The sequence below is a fragment of the Microcaecilia unicolor genome, chromosome 3 (genome assembly GCF_901765095.1).
Source record: "Microcaecilia unicolor chromosome 3, aMicUni1.1, whole genome shotgun sequence".
Taxonomy (NCBI): Eukaryota; Metazoa; Chordata; class Amphibia; order Gymnophiona; family Siphonopidae; genus Microcaecilia; species Microcaecilia unicolor.
Window position 1 is genome coordinate 496,063,421 of NC_044033.1, and position 13,534 is coordinate 496,076,954.

General features: G+C 47.0%; 1 protein-coding gene across 2 annotated transcripts in view; it reads right to left on the minus strand.

The window, feature by feature from the left end:
* The window catches only part of FUT9 (fucosyltransferase 9), a 193,416-nt gene that overhangs the window by 156,431 nt on the left and 23,451 nt on the right, over positions 1–13,534 (minus strand). Inside the window, exon 1 of one of the 2 annotated variants that reach the window (XM_030199085.1) lies at positions 11,062–11,086. The exons of the other annotated variant lie outside the window; for it this stretch is intronic. The gene's annotated coding sequence lies outside the window, so the exon portion shown is untranslated. Of the gene's footprint in view, positions 1–11,061; positions 11,087–13,534 lie in introns of those variants that run through there. 2 annotated transcript variants of the gene reach the window in all.

Consider the following 13,534-nt stretch of genomic DNA (forward strand, 5'->3'; position numbering starts at 1 on the left):
CACCTTCCACCCGGCCGGGCCCTCGCTCCGCTATTGAAACAGCGAGGGTCCGGGAACGCAGCACTGAGCTCTGCTGAGCTGCTGACGTCGGCCTTCGTTCTTCTTCTCTGCCTGTCCCACCCTCGTGTGACGTAACGTCATCGAGGGCGGGACAGAGGCAGAGAAGAAGAAGGAAGGGCGATGTCGGCAGCTCAGCAGAGCTCAGTGCTGCGTTCCCAGACCCTCGCTGTTTCAATAGTGGAGCGAGGGCCCGACCGGGTAGAAGGTGGGTGGCGGCGGTGACTCGGGTGGGGGTAGCGTTAGACGACGGTGTCCCTCCCTCAGCAATGCGCAGTACAGACCCTCTGTGTTCCGCCCCCCGTCATCACGTATTGACGTGGGGGCGGGGCAGAGGTCTCTACTGCGCATTTGCGAGTGAGTACGGTCACTCGCCGTTTATATGTTTGATTATCTCCCAATAGTAACCACCACTATGTTATGTAAATTTTTTCAAATTTTTATTATGCTTTTATGATATTATATCTATTTTTTAACAATTTCCCATCACCATAAACGTTTTTCCCTTCAACAGTCTCACTACATCCAGTCATTCCACTCTGTATTTATACTTCTCATTCAACATATACAATCTTATGCTATATCAAAGATTCCCTGAGTGGTTAAAGAGATACACTTAAACCTAAAGATGAGATATTGATAATTGCAAATGTTCTACTCTGTATTTCTTGATCATTATTGTACATATGTATATGAAAAGCTACGAGGATGGTATGGGAGTTGCGTTCCAAGACGTATGAAGAGAGACTTGCTGACCTGAACATGTATACTCAGGAGGAAAGGAGGAACAGGGGTGATATGATACAGACGTTCAAATATTTGAAAGGTATTAATCTGCAAACGAATCTTTTCCGGAGATGGGAAGGCGGTAGAACGAGAGGACGTGAAATGAGATTGAAGGGGGGCAGACTCAGGAAAGATGTTAGGAAGTATTTCTTCACAGAGAGGGTGGTGAGCGCTTGGAATGCCCTCCCGCAGGAGGTGGTGGAGATGAAAACGGTAACGGAATTCAAACATGCGTGGGATATGCATAAAGGAATCCTGTGCAGAAGGAATGGATCCACAGAAGCTTAGCTGAAATTGGGTGGCGGGGGGAAGAGGGGTTGGTGGTTGAGAGGCTAGGATAGGGGAGGGCAGACTTATACAGGGTCTGTGCCAGAGCCAGTGATGGGAGGCGGGACTGGTGGTTGGGAGGCGGGAAATACTGCTGGACAGACTTATACGGTCTGTGCCCTGGACAAGACAGGTACAAATCAAGGTAAGGTATACACATGAGTTTATCTTGGGCAGACTAGATGGACCATGCAGGTCTTTTTCTGCCGTCATCTACTATGTTACTATGTTTTCATGTATGTAGATTTAAATATATATGTGGTTTCACTGTTGTTGTCTTTTCTCATCTACAGTAGCCCTAACCTACCAAAAGGTTGGTGTCCTTCCTACTTTTTATTGAGCATTTAGGGGCCCTTTTACTAAGCTGTGTAAGCATCTACGCGCTCCCAACGCATGCAAAATTGAGTTACTGCACAGCTACTGTGTAGCTCTTGCGGTAATTTCATTTTTTCCGTGCGTCCGATAAGTACAGCTGAAAAATAATTTTTATTTTCTGCCACGCGTATCGGACGCACGCCAAGTGGCATTTTGCACACGTAGATCATTACCACCCAGTTACCGCATAAGACTTTAGCAGTAGGTCATTGGCTGGCAGTAAGGTCTCAGACCCAAAATGGACGTGCGGCAATTTTCATTCTTGCTGCACGTCCATTTTCGGCAAAAATTTTAAAAAAAGAATTTTTTGTAGGTGCACTGAAAAATAATTCTTTGCACGCCCAAAACATGTGTCTACACTACCACAGGCCATTTTTCAGCACACCTGAGTAAAGGACCCCATAATTTGTAAACCGTTTTCTTTGCATGATCACAAAAAGCAGTATATCAATTTTAATAAATTACACATAAACATAGGAACATAAGAGAACATAAGATTAGCCGTATTGGGTCAGACCAATCTAGCCCTGTATCCTGTTTCTAACGGTGGCCAATCCAAGTCACAAGTACCAGGCAGAATCCCAAACAGTAGCAACATTACATGCAACCGATCCCAGGGCAAGCAGTGGCTTAAACCATATCTATCTGAATACCAGACTTTGGACTCTTCCTACATGACATTGTCCTAACCTTTTTTAACCCAGATACGCTAACCGCTATTACCACATCCTCTGTAACGAGTTCCAGAGTTTAAGAATTCGTCGAGTGAAAAAAAAGTATTTCCATTATGCAGTTAGGGCTGTTCTGTTCCCACACCGGCCTGGACCTCCTCCCCGCATTAGCTGCCAATCGATCGTTTCACCACTGGAGCTGCGATGAGAACCGGAGATGAGGGTCCTGCTTTGTGGTAGCTTGAAGGAGGAACTGCCACTTTAGGACAAGATGTTACGCTGTCCCCTCTGGAACCTAATCAGCCACCGTGTCCGGCGGCGTTGTTGGCATCTACAATTGGGTCAGGGAGACCAGAGGCTTTAGCTAATCTGGCCTTTTGTGCAGGGGGACCATTGAGCACTGCCTCCTGGTCAGAGGTCAAGGAAGGAGTAATGGCGGTGTTCACTTTAGAAGACCTGTGGAAGCTGCTTCAGGGCATGAAAACCACGGTTTCTAAGACTTCTCAAGAGGTAACTTCTTTGAATTCTAAATTAGATTTATTGACTGGAACAGTGGATGCAATAAAGAATGAGCACATCCAGCAGATACAAGACAATGTTAAAAGCCTCCAGGATTTTCAAACAGCTGTGATTAAGATCAAAATGCAAACACAAAGGAAGACTGAAAATTGTAATAGGAGACTTAATCTTTGTTTGTTTGCATTTTCCTGTATCCTGCTATGACACCCTCTGATTTGTATCTTTTGGGAGTATTTAAGTTTCCTCAACATTCTGCTCCACCAGTGAATAGGTTGTATTATTTACCTGTTTCTTCAAAAGGTCCTCAGGAGGGTGGGGTACAGCAAGGAGCTCGGAATACGCAAGTGGATTTAAATAACATCTCTGCAATATTGGAAGAGGCAGTGACTGATATATCTCAAAATGGCCACACTTTTAGTGAGCTTTGTATTTGAACAAGATCTCAATGTGATAATGAAACTCTGTTTTCATAATGCACAAGCCTTTTTGTTTTTTTTGGTCAGAAGGTATGGATTTACTCTGATGTCATAAAAGCAGTGCAGGAAAGGAGGCCTTCATAGTGCTACAATAAGAGACTGAAAATCCTGGAGCTTCTTTTTGTCTGGCCTATCCTTGCAAATGTGGAAAACAAACCAGCAGATCAGTATAATATCCAAAAAGCTTTATTGAAGATATCGTATATGAAACAATTGCCCGACACAGGCTGTGTTTCGCCCAACAATAGGGCTGCGTCAGGGGCTAAAATGAACAACAAATATATCAAATTATAAAACATAGAGAATTAAAAAAAAAAAAAATATATATATATATATATATATATATATATATATATGTATATAAAAATGTATAAAGCATCAATATGAATGCTAATGTACATGTAAAACATAGACATGAATAAAAAAAAATAGAGAGAGAGAGTCTATTGACTAAACATTTAAAAATATTTTTGGAATTATAATAAATAATAATTATAACATAAAAATGCACATAGATATATAAAATATATAAATCAATATATCAATATCAATATATATATATATATACAGTGGTGGAAATAAGTATTTGATCCCTTGCTGATTTTGTAAGTTTGCCCACTGACAAAGACATGAGCAGCCCATAATTGAAGGGTAGGTTATTGGTAACAGTGAGAGATAGCACATCACAAATTAAATCCGGAAAATCACATTGTGGAAAGTACAGTGGGGGAAATAAGTATTTGATCCCTTGCTGATTTTGTAAGTTTGCCCACTGACAAAGACATGAGCAGCCCATAATTGAAGGGTAGGTTATTGGTAACAGTGAGAGATAGCACATCACAAATTAAATCCGGAAAATCACATTGTGGAAAGTATATGAATTTATTTGCATTCTGCAGAGGGAAATAAGTATTTAATCCCTCTGGCAAACAAGACCTAATACTTGGTGGCAAAACCCTTGTTGGCAAGCACAGCGGTCAGACGTCTTCTGTAGTTGATGATGAGGTTTGCACACATGTCAGGAGGAATTTTGGTCCACTCCTCTTTGCAGATCATCTCTAAATCATTAAGAGTTCTGGGCTGTCGCTTGGCAACTCGCAGCTTCAGCTCCCTCCATAAGTTTTCAATGGGATTAAGGTCTGGTGACTGGCTAGGCCACTCCATGACCCTAATGTGCTTCTTCCTGAGCCACTCCTTTGTTGCCTTGGCTGTATGTTTTGGGTCATTGTCGTGCTGGAAGACCCAGCCACGACCCATTTTTAAGGCCCTGGCGGAGGGAAGGAGGTTGTCACTCAGAATTGTACGGTACATGGCCCCATCCATTCTCCCATTGATGCGGTGAAGTAGTCCTGTGCCCTTAGCAGAGAAACACCCCCAAAACATAACATTTCCACCTCCATGCTTGACAGTGGGGACGGTGTTCTTTGGGTCATAGGCAGCATTTCTCTTCCTCCAAACACGGCGAGTTGAGTTCATGCCAAAGAGCTCAATTTTTGTCTCATCTGACCACAGCACCTTCTCCCAATCACTCTCGGCATCATCCAGGTGTTCACTGGCAAACTTCAGACGGGCCGTCACATGTGCCTTCCGGAGCAGGGGGACCTTGCGGGCACTGCAGGATTGCAATCCGTTATGTCGTAATGTGTTACCAATGGTTTTCGTGGTGACAGTGGTCCCAGCTGCCTTGAGATCATTGACAAGTTCCCCCCTTGTAGTTGTAGGCTGATTTCTAACCTTCCTCATGATCAAGGATACCCCACGAGGTGAGATTTTGCGTGGAGCCCCAGATCTTTGTCGATTGACAGTCATTTTGTACTTCTTAACAGTTGTCTCCTTCTCGCCCAGCGTCTTACTGATGGTTTTGTAGCCCATTCTAGCCTTGTGCAGGTGTATGATCTTGTCCCTGACATCCTTAGACAGCTCCTTGCTCTTGGCCATTTTGTAGAGGTTAGAGTCTGACTGATTCACTGAGTCTGTGGACAGGTGTCTTTCATACAGGTGACCATTGCCAACAGCTGTCTGTCATGCAGGTAACGAGTTGATTTGGAGCATCTACCTGGTCTGTAGGGGCCAGATCTCTTACTGGTTGGTGGGGGATCAAATACTTATTTCCCTCTGCAGAATGCAAATAAATTCATATACTTTCCACAATGTGATTTTCCGGATTTAATTTGTGATGTTCTATCTCTCACTGTTACCAATAACCTACCCTTCAATTATGGGCTGCTCATGTCTTTGTCAGTGGGCAAACTTACAAAATCAGCAAGGGATCAAATACTTATTTCCACCACTGTATATATATATCTCAAAAACTTATACATTATACATTAAACACTAAAAATTGTCAACACGTATATTACATATGAATTACAAAATACCAGCAAAGATAGGGCACGGACGTAACCAAAGATGAAATTCATGAAATGAATTGTAAAATCATTAGGCAACGTGAAGGGGCATAATTGAACGAAAACGTCTATCTCCATGGGCGTTTATCTCCGAGAATGGGTCCGTGAAGGGACGGACCGAACCGTATTTCGAAAAAAATAGATGTCCATGTTTTATTCGACAATTTGTGAGCTGGGCATTTTTGTTTTTCAGTGATAATGGAAAATGAAAGCGCCCAGCTCAAAAACGAATAAATCCAAGGCATTTGTTCGTGGGAGGGACCAGGATTCGTAGTGCACTGGTCCCCCTCACATGCCAGGACACCAACCGGGCACCCTAGGGGGCACTTTTACAAAAAAAAGGTAAAAGAGCTCCCAGGTGCATAGCACCCTTCCCTTGGGTGTTGAGACCCCCAAATCCCCCTCAAAACCCACTGCCCACAAGTCTACACCATTACTATAGCCCTAAGGGGTGAAGGGGGGCACCTACATGTGGGTACAGTGAGTTTGGGGGGGTTGGACGACTAAGCATTAAGCAGCACAATTGTAACAGGTAGGGGGGGATGGGCCTGGGTCCACCTGCCTGAAGTCCACTGCACCCCCTAACAACTGCTCCAGGGACCTGCATACTGCTGCCAGGGAGGTGGGTATGACATTTGAGGGTGAAAATAAAAAGTTGTGAAACATCATTTTTTTTGTGGTGGGAGAGGGTTAGTGACCACTGGGGGAGTCAGGGGAGGTCATCCCCGATTCCCTCTGGTGGTAATCTGGTCATTTAGGGCACTTTTTGGGGCCTTATTCGTGAAAAAACAGGGTCCAGGAAAAGTGTCCTAAATTCTAGCTACAAACGCATACTTTTTTTCCATTATCGGCGAAAGGTGCCCATCTCTGTTCGGGTGATAACCACGCCCCAGTCCCGCCTTCACCACGCCTCCGACACACCCCCGTCAACTTTGTACGCTTCCGCGATGGAGTGCAGTTGAAAACGTCCAAGTTTGGCTTTCGATTATACCGCGTTATTCTTTTTTGGGAGATAAACGCCTATCTCCCAATTTAGGTCGCAATATAGGCGTTTTTCTCTTTTGATTATAAGCTGGATAATGTTGAAATTGAAGACACATACCTGATCTGGACCTTTCTTAAATAGGAACGGCTGAAAGAGGCAATTGTTTCATATACGATATCTTCAAGAAAGCTTTTTGGATATTATACTGATCTGCTGGTTTGTTTTCCACGTTGGATTTTGCAGATCGTCTCCTTGTTGTTTTCTGCTAGCCTTGCAAATGTCTGGTTAGACTTGGTGAAACTAAATATGTTTTTCTTTAACCCTGAACAACTTAAGGCTTTCATTGAGATGAAGAAGATCCTTTAAGATTGGGCAATCAGGGATGTTTATTTATTTATATTTTATTTGTACCCTGCGCTTTCCCACTCATGGCAGGCTCAATGCGGCTTACATGGGGCAATGGAGGGTTAAGTGACTTGCCCAGAGTCACAAGGAGCTGCCTGTGCCTGAAGTGGGAATCGAACTCAGTTCCTCAGTTCCCCAGGACCAAAGTCCACCACCCTAACCACTAGGCCACTCCTGCTACTATTTGAGATGCTATTCCACTAGCAACATTCCATGTAGAAGTCGGCCCTAGCAGATCACCAATGTGGCCGCGCAGGCTTCTGCTTCTGTGAGTCTGACGTCCTGCACGTACGTGCAGGACGTCAGACTTACAGAAACAGAAGCCTGCGCAGCCTTCTCCATGGAATGTTGCTAGTGGAATAGCAACATTCCATGTAGAATTTCCAATAGTAGCAACATTCCATGTAGAATCTCCAATAGTAGCAACAGAATCTCCAATAGTAGCAACATTCCATGTAGAATCTCCAATAGTATCTATTTTATTTTTGTTACATTTGTACCCTGCGCTTTCCCACTCATGGCAGGCTCAATGCGGCTTACATGGGGCAATGGAGGGTTAAGTGACTTGCCCAGAGTCACAAGGAGCTGCCTGTGCCTGAAGTGGGAATCAAACTCAGTTCCTCAGGACCTAAGTCCACCACCCTAACCACTAGGCCACTCCTCCACATGCTCACAGGATGAGCAGTATGTCTGTCGTTGTTAAGTTTATGAAAAGTTTAAAAGCCTGTTTGAAATATTATTTCCATTTTCTTTTTTCTTTGCAGTGTTTTAAATATCTCCCCCGAAGCAGCAGATTGGTCCTGCAAAATGGTAGGCCAGCGTTGGGGTTATTGTTATGCTACGCTTGAGCTAAGTAGCTTTGTTTGATTCTAAAAGCCTATCAGAATTTCATTTAAAATGTTTTTCTAACAAGAGTGTATACAATTTGCATGATAATTTGAATTTTTATGGCGATGAGTTTTTTTTTAATGCCGGTAATTGATGCAGCAGGTTCATTTTAAGATTTTGATCTTGATAAAAATGTCCTGCACGATCTGAGGCTTTTTTCCTCCCCTCTTTTTTTTTGGTGATTAATTGCAAGTCTTGCTAGATTTTTCAAGACTGAACATGATTCTGGTGGGTTTTTTTTTTGCTTTGCATTGAATACTGAAAAATAGAGTGCCAGGAAAAAAATCAGCACTCAGTGCTATGCCATAAAGGGCGCTATGGGATGAACGTCCTTTGTAGAATAACACTTAGCAGTGATTCCCATGCCCAGCTCCAGGCATTAGGACTTATGCCAGCTGAAACCTGGAGTAAATCCTTGTATGCGAGTTGGGTGCAGATCCACAGAATTCTATAACAGTGCACGCATCTTAATTTGGGCGCAGATATTAGGGTGCCAACAGCTCATGTACATTTTACCTGCACTGCAATAAAAGTGTGCCAGGGTGGAGTTATATCAAAGGGAATAACACTGCACATAGACCCCGATGATCAGAAGCCCTGTACTGTTCCAAACAATACTCTAAAATTAGCGCCAGAACAGCGTGGGGCAATAACACCCTCATGAACAGAGCTAATAGCATGCAAATTTAGGCATGCTATCAGCTCTGATCATAGGGGGAAAAAACTCTCTTATATGATGGGGAAGCCCCGCCCAGTGCATCTCAGAATGCACTGGGCCTGGCAAGGCACCACCATTTTGAAGGCAGCGCTGGAGAAGAACAGAGTTTGCTACTCCCTCCTTCATCACAGAGGTATGGGGGGTTGGCTGTTAGACCACCAGGGTGGGTGGGGGGTTGGGTTAACAGCCTACTGGGCTACCAGGGATTACTTTTTTTTTTGGGGGGGGGGGGGGTCATAGAGGCACTTGCCACCAGGGCTGACAAATTGCAGGGGTCCAATGGACCTCAAGGACAAGGTGGCAGCCCGGGCTGACAGTGACAACCCAGGCTGCCTGACTCTGACATGGGGGGGGGGGGGGTAGGAGCACAGCTTTAACCCTAATGCCAGCTCTGAGCTGGCATAGGGTTAAGGCACAAGTCCGCCCTATGATCAGAGCACCGACAACAGATCATAGGGGTGGAATACAAGAAAAGCTCATTTAAATCTAATTTAAATGAGCTCTGCAGTGTTGAGGGGCACAGGAGCGAAGATAAATGCGGGAGCTAGTCCAGAGCTAGTGGCCTCTAGCGCTCACATTTACCTTTGATCATCGGGCTGATAGTTTAGGGTTTTCAAAATCACACACATTTTCTTAGCCAGAAAAAACAACCACAGAAAAAGCAGACATGAGGACATCTTTCCCTTTGACAGTTTTCAGAGTGAAAGTGCGTGTGTATGTTCACTTTGAAAATGGGCTTTGCAGCAATGCAGGTTGTTTGTACACCACTTTGCTATGCTTGACAGGAAAGGCGGCATATTAAATCCAAAAAACCACAACCATAGTTTGTACCTTCTGAAGTTTTTGCTTTAAAATTTAGGGACCGATTTACTAAGGGGTCCTTTTATTAAGCTGCGGCAAAAAAAGTGGCCTTAGTGCCAACCCTTACATGGGTCTTTCCCAAGTGCTAAGGCCATTTTTACGAAAGAAAGAAGAGTGGGAATAGAGACCAAGGTTTCCAGAGACAGGAACGCATACAATCTTGAGTAAAACAATGTTTATTAGAAATCAAAGCGACTCAACACAACGTTGTCTTTGAGGACATCCTCTGGACGCGAATCTATCGCCCATAAGGTGCGCTTGATGATTAAATTCTTCAAAATCTGTACAAATCCGTCGAAGGTGAAGGAACTGGCACAGAGGAAGGTTACTTTTAAGTTTGGGATTGTGATAGCTGAAATAATGTAAGAAAGTATTTCGATCTGCCGGCTTTTTGTAAATGGTGGTCTTGAAAAAAATAATCGTTCTTGGTTATTGACAGATCCAAAAATGAATATCTTTCATATCATATTCCATTTTGAATTTGAGATTGGTCACATTCTAATGTTCACTTTAGTCTATACTGATTTCATATCATCACAATAGCTTTTCTTACATTTAAATGGACATCCTACTATATGTGATTAATATACATATGTTGCAAAATGTTTTCCTATTTTTAACTGTAACCTATGTGTTCACATTCAGCAATAATTCATTTTTTACTTTATATATATAACATAGTAAATGATGGCAGATAAAGACCTGTACGGTCCTTCCAGTCTGCTGAGGTGGAAGGAGGTGTTTCAGAGAGCTCTGCAGACTTCCAGTGGGAGGAGAGTGAGGCCTAACTCCCTCCCCAAGGATGTGGAGGGCCTCTGGGGAGCGTTCCCCAGGACAGGCCCAGGCCATGGGGCCTCTTGGGCTCAGGGACCAGAGGGTCAGGAAAAGCGGTCTCCTCCCTTGCAGTGCCGCAGGGAGGAGGGAAAGGAGCCCTGTGGATAGAAGAGGGCCAGACTCCAAGGGAGGAAGCCGGACTGGTACCCCCCTCGCGGCCGCACGACGTCCAGCAGGTGAGGGGGAGAGAGAGCTGGCGGAGACCCTAGAGAAGAGCTGGTCTGAGAAGGAAAGAGTGGTAATGGAGATCTGTCAAGAGGCCCTGCCGGAGGTGGAGGAGGAAAGCAGTGAGGATAGTGACGATCTAGAGGAGGAAGAGCTTGTGGACTACTGCCAGGATCCAGAGGACCCGGCCAGTGGCATAATTAAAGTGGTGAAGAGAATTAAAAGTACGGAGAAGGAGGTGGTGGACCTGGGGAAGCGAGTCAAAATGGCAAAAGCCCTGAGCAAGCTGGCCCCAGCAGAGCATCGCAAAACCTATATGAAAGAGGAAACCAGGCTGCTTAGGCTTCTCCAGAGAAAAGAACAGCTGCTGAGGGCCCTGAGGAAAGGCCCTGGAAATCCTCTGAGAGAACTCTATATCAACAGAGACAGGATGGCCTCGGGGGGACAGGCCCCGTCAGCCTCGGTACAGTGGAAGCAACAAACAGAGCAGGAAGGAATCAGCCCAGGCTTTGGACCCCAGAACATTGAAGCATCAGGGGAGCTGCCAGGAACTAGCACCCAAAATACATTGAAATTCATGCAATACCTTGCTAGTCAGTCAGGGCCTCTGCAGGCAGCTTCTGGAGTAAGCAGGACTGAAGGTGGGGCTGTGGAAGCCTCATTGAGAGCACCTGAGTGTGGGAGAACAGAACAGGAAAAAAACTTAAACACTAAGACTTTTCACATTGTTGAAACAGAGGCTGCAATTTCAGGAGAGAGACCTTTTTCCACAGAAGTGGTGGTGGAAGTTGAAACAGAGAGCTTACCTGGAGAAGAGGAGGTTGTCCTGTTCCCATTGCCTGTAGTAAAAGCAGACGGCAAGGAAAAAATGCCTGGGAGGCCTCACCCACAAAGCTCTGAGGAGCAGGATGTTCCAGCCAATCAGCCTGCAGCAGGGCTAAGGACTGAAAGTGGAGATGTTCCTGCAGGGAGCTGCCTCTTAAAGGAGAATGCAGGAAGAAAAGCAGGTGAAGACAAGGAGTGGTTTTCCATAGAGAAAGCACAGGAGGCCACACAGTGTTCCCCACATAAAGGTTCAGAATGGCAAGGAACTGCGCTGCCGGGTGGCAGGATGCCATGCCCGCCCAGCACATTGGAGCAGGAGGCGCCAGCCAATCGGGCTGGAGGAGCAGGGATGGCCGCAGAGGAGAATGCTACAGCGCAGGAGGATTCCCCATGTTTGGGAGAGCGAGTGGTGCTGGAGTGCGGGAAGCCACTCTTACTTTGCAAAACGGCAGAGCAGGAAGTCCCAACGAAGCAGGACGCCAGAGGGGAGACCAGTTCCCAGGAAAACAGCGGGCCCGCACAGGGAAAGCTGGAGCAGCACGTTGCAAGGAGGGACCCAGCACAGAGAGCAGGTTCCGGGGGGGAAGGAGGGGGGGAGGAGCGGGAGGTGTTTGCCTTGCAGTGTGCGCCAGAAGGAAACTTGACTGGTACCTTTGACTTTGCAGTTGGCCAGGCTGCAGGGGTGCGAGCCAGGGGGGAGTGTTCGGGCCGGGAGGGGAGGGTTGGCTCGGTGGGCGGGGGAGGGGGTCAGGGGCATTGGGAGGGGAACAAGTATTTAGGGGAACCTGCTCTCACTGTCTCTAGCGAACGTTTTGAAGGGGACAATGGCAGGTTTTTTGCTGCAGGGGAAATGGTACAGAAGCACACTGTGAAGGCAGGGGATGTGCAAAGTCTGCTGACAGAAGGGAGAGAAGGGAGGGAGGCTGAGAGGGGAGGCAAGAGAGAGAGGGGGGGTACGGCGCAGCAGGAGCAGGGGGGTCTCAGTGCAGGAGATGGAGGAGGGGGACGGTGGGGGGGTGCTCCATCCTTTGCGGCGGTAGTAGGTGGGAGGGGCGGGCGCAGGGGGAATGGGGGGGCAGGAAGCATTGGGGAAGGATGGGGGGGAGGGTGGGGGGGCCAGGTTCCCAAAAGGAGGAATGTGATTCAGTTAAGGTGGGTGGGGGAGGGGGGATGCCAAGTAGGGATGAGGCCCTGAAGTTGGTCTTGGGTTTAGGATTTCTCCCAGAGGACCTCTATGCCTGTATCCACCCGGTGAATATCCCAGAGTATGATGTTAGTTTTCTGACCCAGCGAGGCATGGAGGTCTTCTGGGAGAAATACGAGGGGGTAAGGGGGAAAGGGGATTGGAGAAACTTTAGGGCCGTACCGATCAGCAGACCTGACCTGGTGCAGGTAACCCTGCTGGTCCGAAATGAATCCATTTCAGGGGCGGACCTGGCCTTCTGGCTACAGCGGTACGCAGAATTGCGTACCCCCTTGTCCAAACTCCCTGACCCCAGTAGGGTGTGGGCGGGAGGATGGTGTGCGCAGGTTAGGCTGAAGCAGGCAGGACACGTGACCCAGCACATTCCCTCCGCGGCGTTCATTGGCAGGGATCGGATCCTCTGCTTTTACAAGGGGCAGCCGCGGCAATGTCACAAGTGCGGGTCATTCAGACATTTTAGTATGTCGTGCCCAGTACGGCAGTGTGGGAAGTGCGGGTCTAAGGAGCATCCTACGGAGTCTTGTGCATCTATCCGGTGTAATTTGTGTGGGGGTCTGGGGCATGCATTCAGAGCTTGCCCTTGGGCCTCCCATAACGGGGGAGAGGAGGACATGGGAGGGGGCGGTCCAGTTCAGAGGGAGAGGGGGGGAGTGAATGTAGGGCGAGATCAGGTTCCCGGGGTGGGGGGGAAAGGAGCTGCGGAGGGACAGGGAGTGGGAGGTGGGGAAGGGTTGGGGGAAGGGCGGAAGCGGCAGGACGGGGCAGATGAGGGTTGGACGCGGGTGTCAAAAAAACAACGGAAGGTGACGGGGGTACGGGAGGAAGGGGGAGGGGAGGCAGGAATGGGGATAGAAGTAGAGAACAGATTTAGGGGATTGGAAGATGAGGAAGGGGGTGACGAACTGGCAGGAGAGGAAGGAGAGGATGGGATGAGCCGGCAGGATGGATTGGAAAGCATGGCAGACGCTGGAAAGGGAACAGCGGGTAAAGGAAGAAGAAGAAGAGGGAGAAGGTTTTGAGGGACGAAGAG